The sequence below is a fragment of the Trachurus trachurus genome (genome assembly GCF_905171665.1).
Source record: "Trachurus trachurus genome assembly, chromosome: 13".
NCBI classification, from domain to species: domain Eukaryota; kingdom Metazoa; phylum Chordata; class Actinopteri; order Carangiformes; family Carangidae; genus Trachurus; species Trachurus trachurus.
In genome coordinates, this window is record NC_139892.1 from 7,646,793 (window position 1) to 7,669,920 (window position 23,128).

Here is a 23,128-nt window from a genome sequence, read left to right on the forward strand (position 1 = left end):
CGTTCACGCTAATCTTGAAAAATTACAATTAATTAATCTACCGGTATGCCCATTTAGCCTCCCATGCACAATCTAACTGGATCAATGACCCCACATAGTGGCCAGAAATGTCTTACACCCCGTCCTGACATACAGCGATGCAACAGCGGCGCGAGCAAGCGAGGAAAAGTGATTAGAATGCGTACTTTTCAATCAGCCTGTCCTGACATACCGCGAGCGATATCGCTCCGTCCAGCGATGTCGCTCAACCCTGAAAAGATCGCTTGCTCTCTCTATATCTAGACGACATTTCGCGGCCGTGTCCCGCCCCTAAACACTTCTTATTGGTTGAAAAGTACACGCTGCTTCCCGTTGACAAGCAAGTTATCAGAGAGAGGAGAATATGAGAGGAATAAAATAAAAAAAACACTCCAAGATGTGAAAAACAGTGACCAGGAAATGCCAGAAATGTCAAAATAGCGCCACAAGTTTGTTTACATCCCTCGATAATTCGATTGGTTTGGATTCTGAACCAATAGAATATACTCTCGTCACGCTGCATAACAGGACACCTTCGCGCGAGCAGTGTTGGGTAGTAACGCGTTATTAGTAAAGCCGTTACGTAACGCCGTTACTTTTTTCAGTAACTAATAACGTAACGCGTTGTTTTTTAAAATCAGTAACTGCGTTTCCGTTACCAGACGCTGCGTTACTCCGTTCCTTTGGGTGAGGTTTTACAGCGGCGCACACTTCCCATTACATTTTAGCGATCAATAAAGTTTCATTGAATTGAAAGAAAGACAGAGCACACTGTAACACTGTGAAAAACAAAGCGCTTGGTGGCCGCCCTCTAGCGTCCCACACGTAATCAAACACGCTCCATGAAGAGGACTATCAGGGCAGGGCATGACGGTGAGCTAAGCTAACGTAGCTAACGCAGCATCCGAGACCGAAGCTGTGTCCCAGTTCAGGCCACAGTCTATGGTTCAGGCCCCTAACTGGGACACAGCTCGAGTCACAGCGAGACACACAAGCAGCCACTCCACCGAGCAGCAGCGGTTGGAGTCCAACAGACGGACGCCTGAAACGGTAAACACAGCTGATCGATCGAAAGAAATTACCGCTGGAGTGAATTTAGTACTTTCCGTCATTAAATCAGGTTCTTGAACGTAACTCGGTCAAAGTAGTATCCTCAAGATGTTTGCAGTTCTGTCATGCTGCTGTAGGCTACATGCTGACATCATGCAGCATGATGATGATGATGGTAAACTTTTAAAGATAAAAAACGTTTTTTCATCAGCATCAGTACAGAACTGAAATGAGGTTAGAGGGGAATTCAATCAACCTTAATTTAATGGGAGCATTGGGGAAAAAACGTTTTAAAGTAACGAAAAAGTTACTTTCTCAGTAACGCATTACTTTTTGGTTGAAGTAACTGAGTTACTAACTGAGTTACTTTTTTAATGAAGTAACTAGTAACTGTAACTAGTTACTATTTTTCAGTAACTAGCACAACACTGCGCGCGAGTTTTCGTTGCCGTTTCGCTGGCTCCTGTATGTCAGGACGCGGTGTTACCCGGACATCTAGATGTATTTGGTCGAATCACCAGGTAGGTTTTGGCTAAGTGTTGTCTGTAAATAGCCTGTTAATAGCCAACTTTTTGTTAGTTAGTTTGTCAAGTTAGGCTGAACTTTTCAATGGAGCTGCCCCTAAATTACCCAGGATGCCTCAGTCACTCTCATTTGCATAAAGATGCCGCTCTGGTCTATAGTTTCTACTTTTCCAGAATAACTGACTATTTACATTATCCTTTAAACACCTGCTCCCTGCTGCTGCTGTCGCTCATTTAAAAAAAAACACACACACTGAAAAAAATGTTAAAATTGTAAATGGCACTCGTTTCGTTTTCTCTTCAAGAGCCACTGAAGAACTCAAAGAACGAACGCACGTCGCTCATCCTCGGGCTTTTAATGGAGAGGGTTTTTTTTTTTTTTTTTTACGTCTGAAGCTGCTTCACAGTTTCTTCCTCCCTGATAAGAACAAAAAAAAACCCAACAACAACAACAAAAAAAAGTCTGTCAAATATTGTCTGCTCTGCTTCAAACCACTGAATCGAGACTCGCAGATGTTCACAACGTCCAAACAGGAGAAGGAGAGGATGAACTCAGCAGTGTATGATTATTAATTCATCATTTAGATGAGCTGAATTAACATTAACAGGAAAGAAAATAATCTTATATCCACACATGCATGTTTATCCATGTGAGATGCTTCATGGAAAAACACACAGCCGTTCACATCCATGCAACACACCCACCCACACTAACACAGACAGACAGACGAAGGCGGGTCATTCAAAGTAAACAGCTGGATTTAATTATCATTAATCAATTAATTAATTCATTTTTAAATTATCGTCTGGTTCTTTTCCTTTTTTCTTTTTTTAAAATCTCAGCCACTCCTCTGTGTTTATGTTCATGTTCGTCTAATTTTATCAGCCACCGTCTATGAATTGGACTCTCTCTGTTCACCAGGAGACGTTCACCGCATTTGCATTCTGTAATTGCCTTATTGGATTCACTCCCTCTCACACACACACACACACACACACACTGTTCTGCAGCCACACGCCGCCCCGCGAGCAGCTGATGTGTGCGTCCATTTTGCAGGAGATGAAACGTGGCTTCAGGCTTTGCTGTGTTACCACGGATACAGCTTCTTCTTTTCCATTTTCTTCTTCTTCCATGTTCCTGATTGAGCAGCTGCTCACTCGCTCCGTGTTTGTCTACCCCCGGTGGTCGATACATGACGTGTCGTTGCGTAAACAAGTCGCGGACCGATGTGACCAGAGCTCTTATTGTCATTTTACGTAACAAAGGATCAGGGTTGCGCATTGTTTACATTTTAATGATTCCCATTCCTAATGATTCTCGATTCCGGTCCTTTTAAAGATTCCCCCGGGGAGTTTGTAATGTGGATGAATCTACGTTACCACTTGTTAATGGGTCCATTTTAGATAAATATATTATTTTGTCTTCATAGTTATTTTGATATTATTATTTAGTGGTTGACTCTCCCAGCATTTCCTGGTTTCGGTTTCCCGGACAGCGCTGCCCGGCGGTTCATGGGAATAACGCCGCCGGATCGCTAGTTGGCATCGTTCATGGTTGGAACTACGACGGTATCTGATCGTCTTCAACCTCCCGACTTTCATTCTTGATTTGAAAACATTCTTGGTAAATGTTTTCGCTTTTGCTTTATCTTCCCACCGACGGCCTCATTTGCTGTTGTAGGTCAAACAGAGACGTCAGCAGAAACCAGAGACTTTTGCATATCAAGTTAAAAGTTCTTTGTAGGGGCTCTAAGAGTCGGATATTTCCTTTTTGAGATGAGACAGTGACTTGAACCTTTTAGCGATCGATAAACAAGTTAGCCAGCGGCAAACTGGTAGCATGTGAAGCAGTGAAAACCTTTGTTTTCCGATATATGAGCTTCTTCTCCCTCTGTTACACGGAACTGTGGAGCTCATTGAACGAAGAGTAAAGTCTGGTTTGATACGGACTAACACGACGTCATGAGTCAAAACTAACAAAAACACCTTCCTCTGTCAGCTGATGAGGAACAAGAGTCTTGTGCTGGATACTAAAGGTATAATATGTAGGAATCAACCCCATCTAGCGGTGCGGTTGCATATTGGAACGTATTCTTGATGTTGCATTCGTCAGACAGACAACAGACGCTGCATGTAACAGGATAAACAAGCCTCTATGTAAACAAGTGGTCCGCCAGCACGAGGCAAAACAATACAGGCGTGACAATATGTTGTCATGGTGATGTGGTATTGTTTTACCGTCTTTCTCTCGTGGAGTAAAATGACATCTGGTTGGTTTGCCGACGGCCATCTGCCTGACTGCACCTGAATGCAACATCAGTGCCTCCGTCCTCACACTACACAGTGGTGACAGTTTTAACAGGCCGAGCCGACAGCTCCGCTGAGTTTCCGTGGTTACCTACGGTCACGCTGCCACTGAACGTAAAAAATGGCGATGGCCGCCTCGGTTCGGTTGCGTCGCCCACTTATGTATTTGTAACGACTTGTAACAACTCATTCTAAGGTACGAGAAAGCTTTCATTTGTATGCGGCTGTGATTCCACTTCAGTGAAATATGTATTTATGATAATAAAAAGCCAAATAAGTTACATACTGGGGCTTTAATGAATAGAGAGCCTAAGCGGAAGCAGGAAGTAACGGCGCCATGGGACCTCAACTCTGAAAAACTCGCCATACAAATGAACGGGAGTCCAAGTTTTATTTCGTGATCCGATTGAATTGCGCCATGAGAAAAAAATATGTCCTCTACCTGTTTAAAAGGTCACGTTTCATGCCGAGAAATCAGCCGTTTATCATAAAACGGCAACAGAAGAATGTATTTTGTGTAAAGACCGCTCCACGGACTACAGATCTGTGTCCCACAAAAAATACGTCACCAACTGACACGGGAAAGGGCGGCATTTGGTGTGTGACGTCACCTACGCGACTTGTAGTCTTTCTGCTTACAGATTCTTCTGAATTTTATTTTACAATAGTTTTACAACAAACTGCTGATTTCTCTGGATGAAATGTGATGTTTTAAACAGGTAGAGGACATATTTTTTTCTCATGGCACAATTCAAACGGAACACGAAATAAAACTTTCAGTCCCGTTCATTTGTATGGCGAGTTTTTCAGAGTTGAGGTCCCATGGTGACCGTTACTTCCTGCTTCCGCTTAGGCTCTCTATAAGCAGCTGTTTGCTAACGAGACGATGTGTCAGAGCTGTGCTGCCCCCTGGTGGCTGGAGGGATAAATACACGCAGCTTGTGTAACAGCCTGGTCGCACTGGACGCGGAACCGAAGCGCAGCGCCCTGGAGCGGAGGCAGTTTCAGATCGGCGCACATGTTAACTGGTCTGCCTGGTCGCACATCTCGCGCTGTGGAGCGCAGTGCACGCGCCTGCAGCGCTTCAGATCAGTTCAGTTCTATTTTTCACGCGAGCCGCAAGCGCCAAAAGCGCCGTCTGTCAAGCTGGATAGACCAGATCGTACCAGGCAGGAAGTCGGGCACAGAAAAGGCGAGAGAATCCGGTCAATTTTCAAAATAAAATAAATAAAATGATGATTAATTAAGTTGTTGCTTGTCCGTCTATAGCCTAAATATTTGTCAGTTACGTCTGCACACGAGACATACACACACACAAGTTTAAAATGACGTGTGTGTGGAAAACCGAGTGAATACGAGTATGGGCGACTGCAGTCGATGTCTGACGGGCGCGGAGAGAGGAGAGAGGAGAATACGCTCCCAGTGCGACCACCCAAGCGCCCGAGAAGCCGCGCGCAGTGCGCGCGCACAGCTTCCGCGTGCAGTGCGACCAAGGGGTAACACTGACAGATTAGCATGTTAGCAGGAAGTTGATGTTGTAGCCTATAGATCGTGTTTTGGACGTTTAGCTTCGTCTCAGAGTTTGCTCGTCAGTCGATCGATGATTAATTTCGTCTGTAGTGAAAACAGCAGCAGTCAGTGGTTCCTCTCTCTCTCTCTCTCCTTCACACTTCCACTCTCTAATACTGTACATCTCCTCTGCTGCGGCTCATCAACATTTTCCTCCACGGCTCTGCATGAAAAGTTTGCTTCTTAACTTCTCGTGTTATTAGATTTGACTCGCTCATTTTTCATCTTGACAGCTTCACTAAAGCCGCCTGAAAAGCCTTTAAATATTTGTGTGTGTGTGTGTGTGTGAGCCAGGATGTGTGTGAAAACGAATACGCTCTCCTCGCCCATTTCCCTCAAGTCTACTCATCCTTGTCGCTATTTCAAAAGCTGCTTTCCCTTTTCTTTTTTTCCCCTCCTCCTCCTCCTCCTCCTCCGAATTTCCCGAACCCCCTCCTCCTTAACCCTCCATCTTATTCCTCTGTTCTTCCTTCTCCTCCTCCTCCTCCGTGATACTCTCTGTATTTTTTTTTCCACCGGAGGAAAAAAACAAAACAACAACACTTGTCTTCTGGCTGCCAGTTTGTCTCCAGCCTCTCCAAACCTTTCCCTGCCTCGGTATTGGCTCGCCGGAGCGTCTGCTGCGTCGCCATTGGCCGGCTCCAGCAGGTGAGGCCGAGCCGTGCCACCTAATCGATGCCCTGCAGTGATGGAGCGAAGTGCCAGACGCTCGGTGCAGCAGCGGCGGAGCTGCAGCCGTCAGCATTGGCAGCTCTCCACCGAGCTGAGCATGGGGATGGCATGACCTTCAGACGGCCGGGACCGAGGGAGGGGGGCGGGGATGCACACACACAAACACACACACACATGCATACATATACACACATGTGCACGATCGCACACACACGCACACTCTGAAGCCGCGCATGTTTTCCTTGTAAATTACGTTTGTTCTCAAAGTGTCCGCCTAACTCCACCTCTCCTCTGCAGAGGACAATGCTCAGTTTGCCTCTACGGGACTGTGAGCGTGGCATGTAGACACTTTTTGAAGGTCAAGGAGAGGCTCGGATAACATATGCACACACACACACACACATACACATATACACACAAACATAGGCTGCGAAAGCTCTTTATCTAGTGTATTTCTTTTATGTATCTATGTATATTTATATTTTTTACTACATAGCCTCTTTTTAATTTATTACTGTTTCTTTTTTATCAGTCAGAGCCACAGAAACTTAATTTTGTTCATGCATTCACCGCAAGGTGTATGTTCATTGAACGACAAATAATCAATCTATCTATCTATCTATCTATCTATCTATCTATCTATCTATCTATCTATCTATCTATCTATCTATCTATCTATCTATCTATCTATCTATCTATCTATCTATCTATCTATCTATCTATCTATGCCAGATGCTTGAAACTGCCACAAAAAAAAAAAACAGTATTAAACTGGACTTGAACCATCAACTTTCTTTTCTTGTCAATACAAAACATATATATTAGTAAAAAATCTAAATTATAATAATGATATGATATATATGATATGATATAAATAATGATAGATAGGAATGATGAAAGTGCCCCACCCACCTGTCGTGATAAACTGCAGCTCAGTTCTCAGGTTGAGTTTGGGTTTAATATTTAGGTTTACTGTAGGTTGGAGTTGTTTCCTTCTCCTTATTTTATTTGTTGTTAAATCTCATGAAAAGGTCAAAACAAAGATTGTTTTCTCAGATGTTCAGACTGAAGCCAGAGGCTGATGATGAGGGCGTGTTTTTTTTTTTTTAAGTGTTGGTGAGAAGGTTTAGGAAACACATCCAGAGTCTGAAGGAGTTTAAAGAGTGTAATAATTCAAAAAGAAAAAAAGAAAAGAAAAGAAAATTGGCTCAATAATTCCTGAATCGGTGAGACGCTGGACTATTTTCAGCTGTGGATTAATACAGACTTGACGCTGTGCTGTGGTGTGTATTTATAACAGCAGGAAGGTTTATGTAGGATCGATCCTAGTGTGCTGGTCTCAGATCAGTCCAGTTGTGTATGTGTGTGTGTGACTTGGCTGCACAGTGTTTTGGATGAAGTCCTGTTGCTCTTGGACCTTTTTTCTTTTTACATCTTTTTTCCCCCTTTTAAAATGAGACAAATTATAATATCTCTGTCCGGGCAGGATCCGTATTTCTGATCAAGTCCAGAAAACTTTTGGATCCGTCCGGTCCTGAATAATGTAACTGGTTCGGCAGCTGCCGTGTGTTTTTGGACTGAGATGAATCTCGGTATCAAGAGTCACATGGACGCAAAGTGTGCGTGTATTTACATCAATAACTGTGACTTTGTTCTTATTAATATGGAAGAAACGCGAGGAACAAAAACAAACATGGACGACGTCTCACATCTGCCGCAGACAGATGTTCAGTGTAATTAAACCCAAACTCGATGCATATGGTGTCATATAGAGTGTTTAATCATCACACGCTGCTGCCAGACACATGGACCCCATGTTTAAAAAGACGCTTTTTCAAGGCGAGACACTATAGGCAAAAACAGATTTTGGGCTATTTTTCTTCCTTACATGTATTCTTTCAGAAAAAACCACATTACGGTTTTTATTTTACTTCATTTTGTCTGTACATTTCTCCTAAATTTGCCAAAAGTTAACGTGCTACTGTGACATACTGTGCTGTGCCTGTTGTCTGACCCATGTCATGTCAGGTGTCATTGTAAAGCTCTCTCTCTCCTGAACAGTTATGTAGGCTCCAAGAATTGTCATTTCCTTTGTATTCGGAACCAATCATAAAAGTACGATTTACATTAACACTCTATGGAATTTTACAGTACAAGGCTGAGTTTTTCCTCAGACTCTGAGCTAGAAATCTCCACTTCAGCAGCACCTACAGACACCAAACCTTCCAGTTTTATTCCTGTCTATATTCTGAAGGTTTTTACAGAGGGAATTGTTGATATATCATTCACAGCCTGATTTATACAACATTTTATTACTAAAAACATGGCGAAATTGGATTTTTTTTAAGGGCTGGTGACAGTATTTTCTCATTTACAGAGTGATGAAAAGAGATATCCAAAATCCCCTCTGTAAAAACTTCTGACTCTAATATGTCAACAAAATAAAACAATCATTTTGAAAGGGGCTTTATCCATTGTTCAGATTTCGGTTCTGGAAATGTATGCAAATTAGCACATATTTCATTAGATATTGCCTCATTTACATATTCAAACATAAAATTGGATGAAACGTGTAATACAAAAAAATATTTGTCTTAATGTAAATGATAAACTTGGGAAGTTTCATGGTGATATCTGTTAGTTAAGATTTTTACCCTATTCACCTGTAGTGTCTCAGTCGGATTTGTTTTAAACGCGGCTGCAGCGTCGTGTCGATATATTTCATTTCTGAAACTAAACTGTGGTGCAGTCACACATCGATTCAAGCTCCAGATAAAAACTCACTCCTCTCACCCTCCTGTCTCTAACACTTCTCTCTCACCCCTGACCTCCCCCTCCTCCCTCCTCCCTCCTCCTCCCTGTGAGAGCCTGTGCGGAGCCGTCGGGGCCCCCTACGTCGCCGGCCTATTAACAGGCCTCGGTTCACTGTAATGATGCTTCTCCTTATGTCTGTGCAGCTGCTGCGGCGCTGAATAGGGAGGATAAATCCAGGATCCTCGACATCCACATCATTGTTTCGCTGCCACTCTCTGCTGTCGAGAGGAAGAAACGCTGCCGTTTAACGTCGCCGCACAAAAAAAAGGCTTCTAAAAATGCTGCAAATCGACTCAAAGACTCAAAGATCAGGATGGAGTTAGAGTTTATCTGAATCTTTATCTGATTGTGACGCTTCTTGTGGATTTTTAACGATAATAAAACAGGTAAAAATGTAATTTTTTAATTGTACTAATGCTTTAGAACATGAAAGAAACACAAGGAAAAGAGAGAAATAAAAGGGTGAAAGACAGAAGAGGAACAAAGAGACAGACTCTGCTGCTGCTGCTGCTGCTGGACTCCAGTCAGATCTCCTCCCACTCAGACGAGTCTGCAAAATGTTTCTGCAACAACAAAAACAAACGCAGCAAATGTGTTTTTGCGCGTTTGTGTCTGTGTTTAAACGATGTGTTCGTGTGCCGTGGGACAACAGACAGCTGCTGCAGGATCCATCAGTCATCTGCTGTATTTATAGGCCCATGACCGTGGAACAGCTGCATCACAGAGACATCGAAAGGGACGACGGGGGGACGGAGAAGGAGACGGAGAGGACGCGGGGACCTGACGAGCTCGACCGACGCCGGCTCACCTCAGCCCCGGCGCTGCTCGACATCACTCACGCACCGACTATCGTGTCACTGCAGAGGATTTTAAAAAGCCTCCCGACGGGCGAGGAGAGAGTGAGAAGAGAGGAGGGGATCTTTCATTTCACTGATCCTGAGTGAGGCTTTTATTGTGAAACAGATCTCTGCTTCCTTCTGCAGGCATCTGAGCAGGAGCAGCATAAATAAAAAAACAGATTAGCAGGCTTTTCCCTGGAGCTCTAGTAACAACAGGTCGGTGTCGGCCAATCAGAAGAGAGTAGGCTCTGAGCCTCTCTTCTGATTGGCTGACAGTTTTCCAAGTGAGCCAATAAAAAAAGAGCAGATTTCAAAATAAAACACTCAAAGAAACCAAATCCTGCAAGTTGTTGTTTGGATGGATGGTGGGTCCAGGTGGTGAGGGGGCGGGGCTTAGTTGTGACATCACAAAGTAACAGGAAGTCCTGACGGCTGGTTTTAAGGCTCAGTTTCTGAATACAGGCTGTGTGCATTTCTCTGTGGACTGAGGCTTTGATACTTTCACAGTATTAATATAGAACCTAGAGCTGCTTTATAATCACACTACACATGGACATCTACCTTTATACTGTATGGAGCTTTAACACAAACATCTACCTTTATACTGTATGGAGCTTTAACACAAACATCTACCTTTATACTGTATGGAGCTTTAATACAAACATCTACCTTTATACTGTATGGAGCTTTAACACAAACATCTACCTTTATACTGTAGGAGCTTTAATACAAACATCTACCTTTATACTGTATGGAGCTTTAACACAAACATCTACCTTTATACTGTAGGAGCTTTAATACAAACATCTACCTTTATACTGTATGGAGCTTTAACACAAACATCTACCTTTATACTGTATGGAGCTTTAACACAAACATCGACCTTTATACTGTATGGAGCTTTAACACAAACGTCTACCTTTACACTGAATGGAGCTTCAAAGGAGACATATTCTGCCCCTTTTCCACAAAATAAAATAGTTCCCAGGTGTCTTAAAGTCATCTCTGTGACATGCTTTGGTCAAAATCCCCCAAGTATCAAACATCACAGCTCTTTTCATCCTCTCAAAACAGCCCTGTTCAGAACGGCTGGTTTCAGTGCCTGTCCCTTTAAATGCAAATGAACCACTGCTTGCCCCGCCCCCTCTACAGGTACCAGTACTCACAGGTTGGGGTGGTAATATGCAAATTCGACAACTAATGACATCATTGGATGACAACTGAGGGAACAGCTTCTAAAACCACATGGATTTCAACCTCAGGAAGCCTGAAAATACAGATTTCTTTAGTCAATTCTCACAAGAGTGTTCAAAAAGTGATATTTCTATAATACGTCCCCCTTTAATACAAACATCTACCTTTATACTGGAGACTGGAGCTTTAATATTCCTCCTCATTACGTTTCCTGTCAAACTTTGTTGTTCTGAGTTTAGCAAAAAAAAAAGTGACACATTAAAGGTAAAGGTCATAGTGAAGCTTAGATCAATAAATCAACTGTTTTTTTGTTGTTGTCCCAAATGACACGTCTCCTGTGTCTTCAGTTGCACTTTCGCGTCTGTCGTCTGATGCAGATTTTCCTACTAGACTAGATGCTGATGATGATTATTTTCATCTTTATCTTTTTCCACTCTGTGATTTTTTTTTTTTTTTTTTTGTTGGACAATATAAAGTAAACAGGTTGAAGCGTTCAGTGACATCAGTACTTACAGATTAAAGCCAGGTGTCGTCAGCAGGTTCCCGTCGGATCCAGCTCCTGTGGGCGAGAGGAGACAAACAGTGAGTTTCATCCTTTAAGTGTCTCACTGGCCTCAGATCAGTGAAGCAGCTTCTGGGTTTAATGAAGTAAAAAAAAGACGAAAGTTTCCTGTTGTTTTTTCCTGCACCTGCCTTAAATTACTGAGGTTTTAGCTCCAGTGTTGAACCGCGACTTTTTGTCTCGCAGGTGTGAACAATAATAACGTCAACAGTGTCTCTGCATGGACCCGACCCGACACGGCTTTGGGCCTGCAGCCGTTATTGACTTGTGCGAATAGCTTGCACCAACAATTAAAGGTAAGGAACCTATACTGCTATGACTATAGGGGTTATGGCCAATTTGCCAAAATGTTTAGTTTAGTATTTATATTTATTAGTAGTGTGTACTTAAAATCGTTAGATGAAACTACCTAACATGATTGTTACTCATCATCATTTATTACAATAAATGTATTTTCTTCTAATGGATGGAAATTAAGAATGTATTTTATTTTAAAAAGAAAAATGACAAAACACTCAAAACACTCAGCCAAACTTGTTACAGTGTGACAAACTTAACATCAGGTCAACATCTGATACAAAAAAGACTGAAAAGGTTGTTTAAAATCACTGAAGCAATTATGTGTGTGGGTGCCGTATCTTTCTGTGTTGTTTGTTGTGTGTAGTGTTGTGTCTCTGCAGCACCGCGACACAATCTCTTGTTTATGACAGATAAGACTACACAGATATACACATGGTAACATGGTAGATGATAAATAACGTTATCCACCGCTCCATGGATTGATTTCTCACCGGCTTCGTTGATGGAAACAAATGCACATGGAGGAGAGGAGGGTTAGAGACACAGAGGACTTGTTTGTTGTCGGACCGAGGCCGAGGAGCACGGAGGAGGCTGAGGTCTGAGTCACGACACCTCTGGATGTCGTTGGCGTTTTTATCACGCCCGAGTTAATACACACACACACACACACACACACACACACACACACACACACACACACACACACACACACACACACAGGCTGAACGTCAACACAAGCTGTCGCAGGAAAACATCAACCATTTATTCTTTATTACTCTGTGACTGAGCTGCAAATAAATACAGTTTCCTCTTCAACGTCTTTACAAAAAAAAAGTTCCTACCATTATGTTTTAAATTTTGAGGTTCAAACTGAGTTTAGATATAAACAGACCCTGAGTGATGAGCTGCTGCAGCCACTTTATTTTGGATATTTGATTTGCTTTATTTTGCTATCAAACAGCCATTTACTTCTAAAACTTCTGTTGAACTGCAGAGTCACTCCCAGACAGTGACTCAGCAGAAATAAACTGGATACCAGACAGTCTCTTTTCATTTTGTAGAGAAACTCACCGACAGGCTAAACCTACGGAGACTTGAGTGACAGGTGGGAAAGCGAATGTCATGCACCAAAAGTCTCAGCTCCGCCTCTTTGGGGATTATACCTGACAGTTAGAAGGGGGCGGAGTCAGGTGCTGCCAAGATGGCGACAGTGGAGCAGCCTTAAAGGGATAGTTCAACATGTTGGCAAATTGGCCCATTGCCATAATCCCTATAGTCATAGCAGTAGGTTTGTTACCTTTAATTGTCGGTACAAGCTATTTTTAGAATGGCGGAGCAGAGCCGTGAGCTGCTCAGACCTACACTACGGAGGCTCATGGGATTTCATGGTTTCCCTCATCAAACTATTTTTTAATTTTCAGACTGTGAGAACTACAGGAGGAGTTAGGCGTAGGGATACGATCGTTCATCTTTTCTGTAGCTGATAGTTTGGTGTTTTTAAAGCTGAACGATCTGGATATGGATATTTAATTCCAGGCGACTGTGGCTGTTTTTATGATTCAGCTTTTCAAACTAGTTGCTTTTTTTCCCCCCGTTTGCACTAAACACCGGCACCGTAACGAGGCCGGTTACGACCACATCGTTGTCGTTGATGATGACGATAATGACGATGACGATGATGGTGATGATGACTGCAGCACAACAAAGACAACACACTATAACGCCCTCCCTGCAGCGGCGTGTCCCGTTAAAACCCGACACATCCGACCGTGCACGGCGTGCGGTCAGAGAGAGAGAGAGAGAGGTTCACCCTGACTTGGAGCAGAGCTGTGATGTAACTGTGGACGATGGCTGTGCCGCAGTCAATTTAGGATTCAGTGTCCTCAAACGACCTCCTCTCCCCCCCTCCTCCTCCTCCCCCTCCCCCCTCCTCTCCCCCTCTCCTCACGCTGATGCCATTTATCTCCTCCACACCCTCTCCTCCTCTGTCTTGTCTTTTTTCTGTCTCGTCTTCTTTTTCTTTTTTTCTTCCTGCTACTTAAACCTGCAACTACTCCTTCAAACCCTCGTGCACGCTCTAATATTATCTCTCTCTCTCTCTCTTGGTGTCATCCCGTCCATGCATCACTGCCTAGCTGCTCTCCTCCATCCCTCCATCCATCCCTCCATCCCTCCTCTGTCAGGCTGCAGATACAGGATAAAATCTCCTGCAAAATTCGTTTCAATGGGGCTCTGGAAAAAGCGTGAAACGTGTTAGCACGTCGCTAACTGTCCACCTCCACAGTGAAGCCGCTCACTGCTTTTAATAACTGTACATACCCCCCCCCCCCCCCCCACCTCCCTCCATCTCCCCCTTCCTCCTCCCTGACGTATTTAGCTCTACTATATGTTTATGGCCTCTCCTCTCCACACACCTCTCCCTCTCCCTCTCCTCTCCCTGCACCACTCTCATCACCGTCTCCTCCTCCCTCCGTCCTCCTGCTCACCTGTCCACTCAGGGTTTTCTCTCTTTGCTGCTGCAACAACGTTTTATTTTATTTTATTTTTATTTCTAATTCGACTAATGGCGTATAAACTGATTATTTCAACCCCATAAGAGCATTTTGCCTGTTGTGTAACTCCATGTGTATGTGTTTATTAAATGTGTGTATGTGTGTGTGTGTGTGTGTGTGTGTGTGTGTGTGCCCATCCCTCGTTCCCCTCCTCTCCTCTCTCTCCTCTCTGACTGATGGAGGGTGGGGTAATCTGCACCGGTTGCCATGACACCAGACAGCCCTCGCTTGGCGAAGGCACGTAGTTTCCTCTCTGCTCTATTTCCCCGGAGCCCTCCACTCAGGACTGTGTGTGTGTGTGTGTGCATCAGTGTGTATGTGTGTTGTGTGTGTGTGTATGAATCTGCGAGAGTCATATATGATGCACAAAGCTGGAAATGGAAAGAGAGAGAGAGAGAGACTGTGCGAGGAGCTTATTTACTGTCTCCACACGTCCAGGCCGAGGAGGCAAATAAAGCAAACGGCTCCGGTCTTGAAGGCAAATAAAAAGGTTTTCAATGCAAATATTTTGGATGCATGTGAAGATACACAACCTCACATCCCCCCCAACTGTGGAGCACGACCTCCTGGTGAAATATGGTGAACTCCATCACATCCCCTTCAATAACTGCGTTCACGCCAAAAGCTTCCAAAGAACGCGACTAAAATTGATGCAGGCAAAGCGGAGTTACACCATGGCTACTCGGCGCGAGGGATAGCGACAATGCTAACCCATGGGGGCAATTCTTTCAACCACAACAAACACTCAAAAAACAATCAAATATCTATGGTACATGACTGGAATCCTTACGAGACACCACTGAACTCATATAGTGTACAGTATAAACTCATATAAACAGCATAAACTTTGTGTTTTTGCATGTAGTCTCTCACCTCAGACAGCCGTTAACTCTGAAACATCCTGGAAAGACATTACTATCCGATCGCAGAGCGTCTGCTCTCCCCGCCACAGAAACAAACACTTTTTCCTTGTTGTGATGATTTCTTTACATTCTTTAAAAGGTCGAGCAGTATAATGTCCAAAATATCTCCGACCGTTTATTTTTGTAAAGAAATCATCACAACAAGGAAAAAGTGTTTGTTTCTGTGGCGGGGAGAGCAGGCGCTCTGTGATCGGATAGTAATGTCTTTCCAGGATGTTCCAGAGTTAACAGCTGTCTGAGGTGAGTGACTACATGCAGAAACACAAAGTTTATACTGTTTATACTGTACACTACATGAGTTCAGTGGTGTCTCGTAAGGATTCCAGTCATGTACCATAGATATTTAATTGTTTTCTGAGTGTTTGTTGTGGTTGAAAGAATTGCCCCCATAGTTTAGCGTTGTGGCTATCGCTAGCGCCGTCCAGCTATGGTGTAACTTCGGTTTGCCGGCATCAATTTTAGTCGCGTTTTTTGCTCCAACCAACACTGGGGGACCATCAGGACAACGTCTGGTGACGCTTTGGAAGCGCGGTGACGCCAGTTGATGCTCATTGAAAATTAATAGACCTCCGGCCATTTTGGCGCTTTGGAAGCTTTTGGTGTGAACGCACAATAATACTCGCTCCACGACCCCCGGACTCCCTGCACCAACACCGCAAATCTTATTATTTTACGAAGCAGCAGTGTCGTCGTCTTGGCCGTTTTTCTTTTTTTTTCGACCTCGACTTCTGAAACTCAAAAACTGTCGACAGCGAGCCCCCGAGATGTTTTGGGGGCCGAACCACCTCGGCCTGAGTGTGCACGGGGCATCGGCCAGGAAGGACACGAATCACAGGTGTGAGCAGGAGCTGAAAGTTACGTATGTTTCTGTTTCTGCAGCACAAGTTTCTTCTGTACGTGCAGGAGATTTGTCCTCATTTCGCAGTTTAATTTAAGACTTAAGATTTAATTCCTCCAGCAAATGGCTGCTCCCAGACCTGATGCAATTACTTTTCTTAGTCTCAAAAGGCAATCACGGTGTTTCTGAACGCCTCTCTCTCCCTCTCTCCTTCCTCACACAGCTCTCTCCCAATCCTAATAAAGGTGTCCGTGCCAGCTCCCATCCATCTATCTATCTGCAGACTCCAGCCTCAGCTGAATAATTTAGCAGGCTATATTTCCAGCCATCTGCTTCCCTCTCTCACTCATTCACACACACACTCCCTCTCTCTCCCTCTTTCTCCATCATTCTTATTTTCCTCCCTCGGTCTGCGATGGAGCTCAACATATGAAATCCCATTTAAAAAAAAAACAAAAACAACCTTGCAAATATCCAGTTCTGCATCGAAAAGCTTCCTCCTCCTCCTCCTCCTCCTCCTCTGTTGTTTCTCCTCCTTCATCCCTCAGAGGTCAGAAGGTCGAAGGTCACTCAGGGTCAAAACCACATGAATTCACACACAGGGAGGTTTTTTATTTTTAAATCTGTGCAGCATTTAACCATCCTTTTGTTTTATTGCGCCGCCGACCGACACGTGCACAGCTGTTGCACACTGAGTCGTCCTCTCTGCGGCGAATCTCCTGAAGCATCACACACACACACACACACACACATATATATATATATGTATCTCTAACGTCCTGGATCGAGTCATTAGCACATCAACATCTGCAACAGTGCCTGTCAGAGCCCAGCAGAGGTCAGCCAAGTTCCTCTCTCCTGTCAGACATTAATGAGCTAAAGCGAGCACATGCTCCTCCACCGGTATCACTCCCATCATCATCATCATCAGCAGCAGCAGCAGCATCAGCATCATCTGTGCACCAGAACGTTTTTACGCCGCCCGAGTAATTGACGAGCCGCAAGGAGGAGGAGGAGGAGGAGGAGGAGGAGGAGGAGGAGGAGGAGGAACGATTTAAATGAAAATTGAATACATAATTACACGTAAAGGAAGCGGCTGATTAACGCAGCGTCTGGGATTTATAGACGCAAATAAAAACAGCTGGAGGTGGAGGTGGAGGAGGCAGCAGACAGAAAGTAAAGAGAGAGAGGGAGTGGTTAGAGATGAAGGTGACGATGCAGACGTACACGATGAAGACGAGGAGGAAGGAAAAGTTTCAAACACTAAATGAGTCTGATTCAAACAGATGATGATGATGATGATGATGTTTGAGGAGTCGCGATGAAGACGACTGACGACCTCGTGTTTTTATAATCACATGGCGTCACATTAAGGACGTTTCCTCACAGTCCGCATCGATCCGACATGTGAATCGTCTGAACCATCGGCAGCTGAAACGAGTCATTCTGCTCAAATCTCCTCATGTTCATGAGAGTCTGAGTCAAAATAGCAGCAATATAATAATATACGAACACCACCGAGTTTCCTCTGCTGCTGTTCAGTGTGGTGACCTCTGACCTTTGACCTCTGTGAAGACCTGTAGTTTAAATATCACAGATAAAGTTGGATCTGTGAATAATATCAGTATCTAAAGGCCAGAACAGCGACATCGGGTCAGAATGACTCAAAGCTGCAGCTCTGAGCTACATGGACCTAAAAAAAAACAACAAAGAAAAACTAAAAAACTGAAAGAATTTCTAATTTCTCTAAATCAATCAGTGATCGATCACAAACACGTCCAAGTTAAAGCAACTCACAACCTCTCAGGTCTTAATGGACGTTCGTTCTCTGAGTTCGTAGTCAGTGAACGCAGCCTGATGCTCTGCAGCATCATACAACTGGAGTCTTAAAGGTCCAGTGTGTAAAATGGCGGGAAAACCGTGATATCCAGCGTTCAGATTCTAGTTTGCAGCACTCACTCACATTCACTCACTCCTCCCGTCGGCAAAGTGACGGTGGCCTCCGAGGACAAAAAACGTGTTTACCACGACTGTGATGACTGGGAGTATTTCAGGAGCATGAAGCAATGAGGTGAAGATCTAAACCATTTTACCACATGCCACGCTGTTTCCTCATCCTGCTTCTTCATTGGTTTATTTATGAACGCGAAACTCGTGAAACAGATGATGGCGATCTCACTAAAGCAAGACCCTTTATGTAGATATAAAAGAATAATTATAAGGCTACGAAAACCGAACACCTTTTATTTTATAGCGATTTTATAGCCTATCCATGAGTAGTTTATTCAGATTTTGCCAATAAACCTATTATTACACACTGGACCTTTAAAGGTGTTCAGAAAAGAAAATTGATTTTGAGCCCACTATGGGTCTTAACGTTAGTGTAATAACTCATCTATCAGACGATGTAGCCCAAACTTTGTGCTAAATTCTATTTTTGAGTAAATCCATGGTGAAATTGTGGTAGTTTTTCGCATTGGATAATGCAGGCACACAAATTATACGTCACACTGCTCACGATTCATCAGCCACTGATATTGGATCCGTCATCTGTCAATCAAATGTCTGAGAAAAGCCACCACCACCGACACAAACTCTCCTCCGTCCCAACTCCACTCTCCTCCTCCAGATCCCTGCGCTCCATCACTTATGCTGCGTTCACACGGAGTCCGGTAAACAGCAAATGCCGCTGGACGGAACGGTAAAAACAAACAAACTGTCGGACGGCACGGCACAACGGCAAGACACGTCACCATGTTGCTATGGCAACGTCAACATACTCATACTCACATGTCACGTTCGGTTGAGTTTACCGTCGCGGCAGACGGCAAAAGTTAAAATATTTGAACTCGGGACGGCATTGTCGTTTGCCGTTGCCGGCGACGGTATTTTTTGCCGGCCTCCCCCAAGTTTTACCGTCGTCCTCTCGTCCACTAACATGGAGTCCGGCATGCCATCTGCCGTTTACCGGAATCCATGTGAACGCAACATTAGCCTCGCTAGCTTAGTTAGCAAGCTATAACGTAGCAAGTCTACGAGCTAAAAGTTAGCTACGTTAGCTAAACACGCTCGCGCACACACACACCGAGCTCGGTCTCGCTCCAAACACTGAATATCCTGCCCGCTCGATAACGACCAATCAAATTAATTTTCCTTACTCGTGGAAACTCGTGGAAGGAGGCGCGACAAACAGGACGAATGGCCATTTCTGAACACCTTTAATGGACATTTGTTCTCTGAGTTCGTAGTTAGTGAACGCAGCCTGATGCTCTGGAGTCTTTAATATACTTGTACTTTATTCTACTGCGAGTAGGCTACTCTAGCTACTGAGCACTGTACTACAGTTACTGCAATACAGAACTAATCTGTGCATTTAAAACACGACAACGTTACTCAAAGTGCACGTCGCTGCTCCAACTGGCGCCAAATACATAAATGTAAAAGATCCAGAAGGAGGGAATGAGAGAGGAGAAAAGGAAAAGGAAAGAGAGGAGGAGAGAACGAGCGGGGGAGATGTGGGGGTTGGGGGGAGGAAGAAAAGGAGGTGGTGGAGGGGTTGATGGGGTTTAGTGAAGGAGAGAAAACAGAAGACGAGGAGGAGATGCGAGACGAGGAAAAGGAGTGAGGCGAGGAGAAGGGGGGGAAAAGAGTGGAGTGGAGTGGAGTGGAGTGAAGGGGCTCTGGTGGGGGAGGGGGGAGAGGAGGAGGAGGGGGAGGGGGGGTGGTGGTGCTGCTGCTGCTGCTGCTGCTGCTGATGCCGGAGCACAGCGCGGCCAGGCTGAACCGAGTGAACTGCAGTGGAGGTCAGAGAGTACAACATTCCTCTGGAACAGTGTTTACACTGCGTAGCAGCGAGAGAGGAGAGGGAGAGGAGAGAGAGAGAGAGAGGAGAGGAGGGGAGGGGAGGGGGGTGGGGGAGAAGAGGGGTAAGGGGTGGAGGGGCGGGGACGGGGATGGGGAGGGGGCTGTGGCGGTTGTGGGGGGGTTGCGAGGGGGACGACGCTCAGGGAAGGAAATCATCTCCCGGAGACGGAGACACTCCTTATTACAGGGAGCAAGAGTGTGTGTGTCTAAGTGTGTGTGTGTGTGTGTGTGTGTGTGTCGCCGCTGCTGCAGCTGTACAGAGTGTGTGTGAAGCTCCACGGTAACCTGACTCCAACACCCCCCCACCCCCACCACCTCTTATTGCCCCCCCCACTCCTGTACCAGACTATTTAAATCAACCTTAAACATCATCTACAGGAGATGCGTCCAGAGTCGACTTGCTGCAGTTTGACCTGTATGAAGTAAAACTACAGTACTGGGGGGGTGGGGGTTAATGAGTCTGAAATCTATTTGGACTTTTAAAAATAATATTTTTCTACTTCTGGAGAATTAAAGCTTAAGATTTAAATCTAATAACGTTCCACATGGTTTGGAAAAGTAAACTCACATTTTTGGTTTAATTATGAAAACGACCGTTAAACTGAGAAGTGATTTTAAATCCAGTTCAACAAAAACTTCACAATAAAACAAACAAACAAACAGACAGAAAAAGTTAAAAAATAAAACAGTTTTTCCCCATGTTGCTTTTTTAAATGTGAAGAAAGAGGCTTCAAAAAAGAAGAAACTTTTCAGACTGTTGCATTTGAATTGTTGCTTATTTTTAAATGAACATTTTAAAGAATATGAATAGAAGTCAACAAAACAAAACTAAAACAATTAATTTAATTATAATAAAGTTTTTTTTTTTTTTTTAAAGAAGCCACATTTTACTACATATTCATAATAATTTAAAGTTTGGCTGCAAACAACAAAAGCAAATCACAAATGATTTCTGTTCCTTTTCTTTTTCAGTGCATCTGCAGCTGAATGAACCCAATCTGAACAATTAACAGAACTGGTGCATTTTAAAGATTAAAATATTCACATTTTATATTATATTAATATATATTAAACAAATGAATAAAAGAAAACTTGTATTAAATAAGAGTGAAGTGTGAGAGCAGCTCTGCAGACGTCCCAGCACCGACTGCAGCTCATTCATCCCATAAAGACGTTTCCTTTTGCCCTCTGCTGGTGAAATAGGGGAACTACAGGCAGACAGTGGACACACACACACACACACACACACACACACACACACACACACACACACACACACACACACACACACACACACACACACACACACACACACACACACACACACACACACACACACTGAGATATTTTAAAATCACTGAAAATAACTTGTGTTCAACTATTTATATAATTAGACATATTGTATTCAATGAAACTATCATCTGTAACGTACTGAACTGATCAACATAATTGAAATCTGAATTGAATTTGTAACATTACAGTGAATGAAGCTCTGAAAAACTCAGACTGTGTCAGTTTAAAGCTGCAGACTCCAGATCTGCTTCATCACCATAAACTGTTGTTTTTTTGTGTTTCCGTCCATTTTCGACACTTTGAAATAAATTTCACCGTCTGAATCCCATTTCGTCAGCGACTGTTCAGCCTCAGTAAATATCGAGTGTTTACTGTGTCGTTGCGGAAATTATCAACGGTGGCATCAGTCAGTGGCATTTCACTGAATCAAAGCGGAGCAGGAGACAATTGTCTGTCTGGGCTCCAGACTGAATAATCAATTTGTCCCCAGACTGCTGCATAGCAACACCGGTCGCCACGGAGCAAAAATATGCAGAGGCGACTACGCACCAAAGTTTGTGGATGTGAGGACGTCTGCCTGAGTCGATTCAAAAAAACCTTCGTCCCTCTGCGTCGTCTTCCTCGACGTCGACGGCTTCAGGTTCGATTTCCCTATCGGTCATTGGAAGCCGATCGGCCGCTGCATCTGATCTCAGAGCAGCTGAGTCACGACCAGTGGTGGACGGAGTAAATTTACTTGAGTACTGTACTTAAGTACATATCCAGAGGATTTGTACTTTACTTGAGAATTAGATTTCTTTGGTACTTATTACTCGTACTTGAATACATTTCCAAGACAAATATTTTTACTTTTACTCGAGTTAATTTCTAGGAAGGCTGAAAAGTACTCGTTACTTTCAGGTCTGCTCTTTTTATTTTTTATTTTCTAAAATCCTATTGGACACAAGCTGTGTTTGTCAGAGAAGGAAACCCTAACCCCTAAAAGCAGCACATCAGTGCAGCTGCTTTCAAAGAGTTCATTCTCAGAAACAAGAGTTAAAAGCTCCTTACATTCATTTAGAAAAATTATAGTAATTCATTGATGTAAAAATAAGAAATTTACTCTGACTCTTACTTTTACTTAAAGTAAATTTAAAAGCATACTTTTGGATACTTAAGTACTTTTTTACTCTTACTTGAGTAACATGTCGACTGAGCTACTTTTACTTGTAACAGAGTTAATTTTGACCAGTAGTATTTGTACTCTTACTCAAGTACTGGGGTCGAGTACTCTGTCCATCTCTGGTCACGACATGAACTTTGAGTCTTGAGGCGCTGAGTGACGCTCATTTGTCATTTGACAACAGACTGACTGACATTTGACCAGGATTTCCCAAAACTGTTACACAACGGCAGGCCGGAGGCAGGAAGTCGTGCTCCTGTGACCCCGCCAAAGTAAAACAACGTGCACGGAATACGTCCCTTTAAAGATCACAAGACTCCTCTTTCATTTCCTGTCGACAGCTTTTTATTCTATATGAGTCAGAGTGGGTTCAGGTTAAAAGAGATTTTATAACTCCTGTGTCTCATAATTAAAACGATCTCACAATCATCATTGCATAATTATTATTTTGAGGAAAGGTGAAGGTAGTTATCCGTTAATCTATAACTGTTTACCTCCTTCCTCCAAGACAGTGGGTGTAGCTAATGTCACTGAGCAACGTGGGAGTTTTACATCTGTATAATGAGCTTAAATGTCAATATTGAAAAAAAATCTAAAGTTCTTCATTTGTTTGAGCAGATGTAAATGTTGTGGGTTCGGTGAGTTAC

General features: G+C 43.6%; 1 long non-coding RNA gene across 1 annotated transcript in view; it reads right to left on the reverse strand.

The window, feature by feature from the left end:
* Window positions 1–23,128, reverse strand: part of LOC310995872 — a 115,933-nt gene that overhangs the window by 67,251 nt on the left and 25,554 nt on the right. Inside the window, exon 2 of the long non-coding RNA XR_014595856.1 lies at window positions 11,501–11,546. This is a non-coding gene — a long non-coding RNA (uncharacterized lncRNA). The remainder of the gene's footprint in view (window positions 1–11,500; window positions 11,547–23,128) is intronic.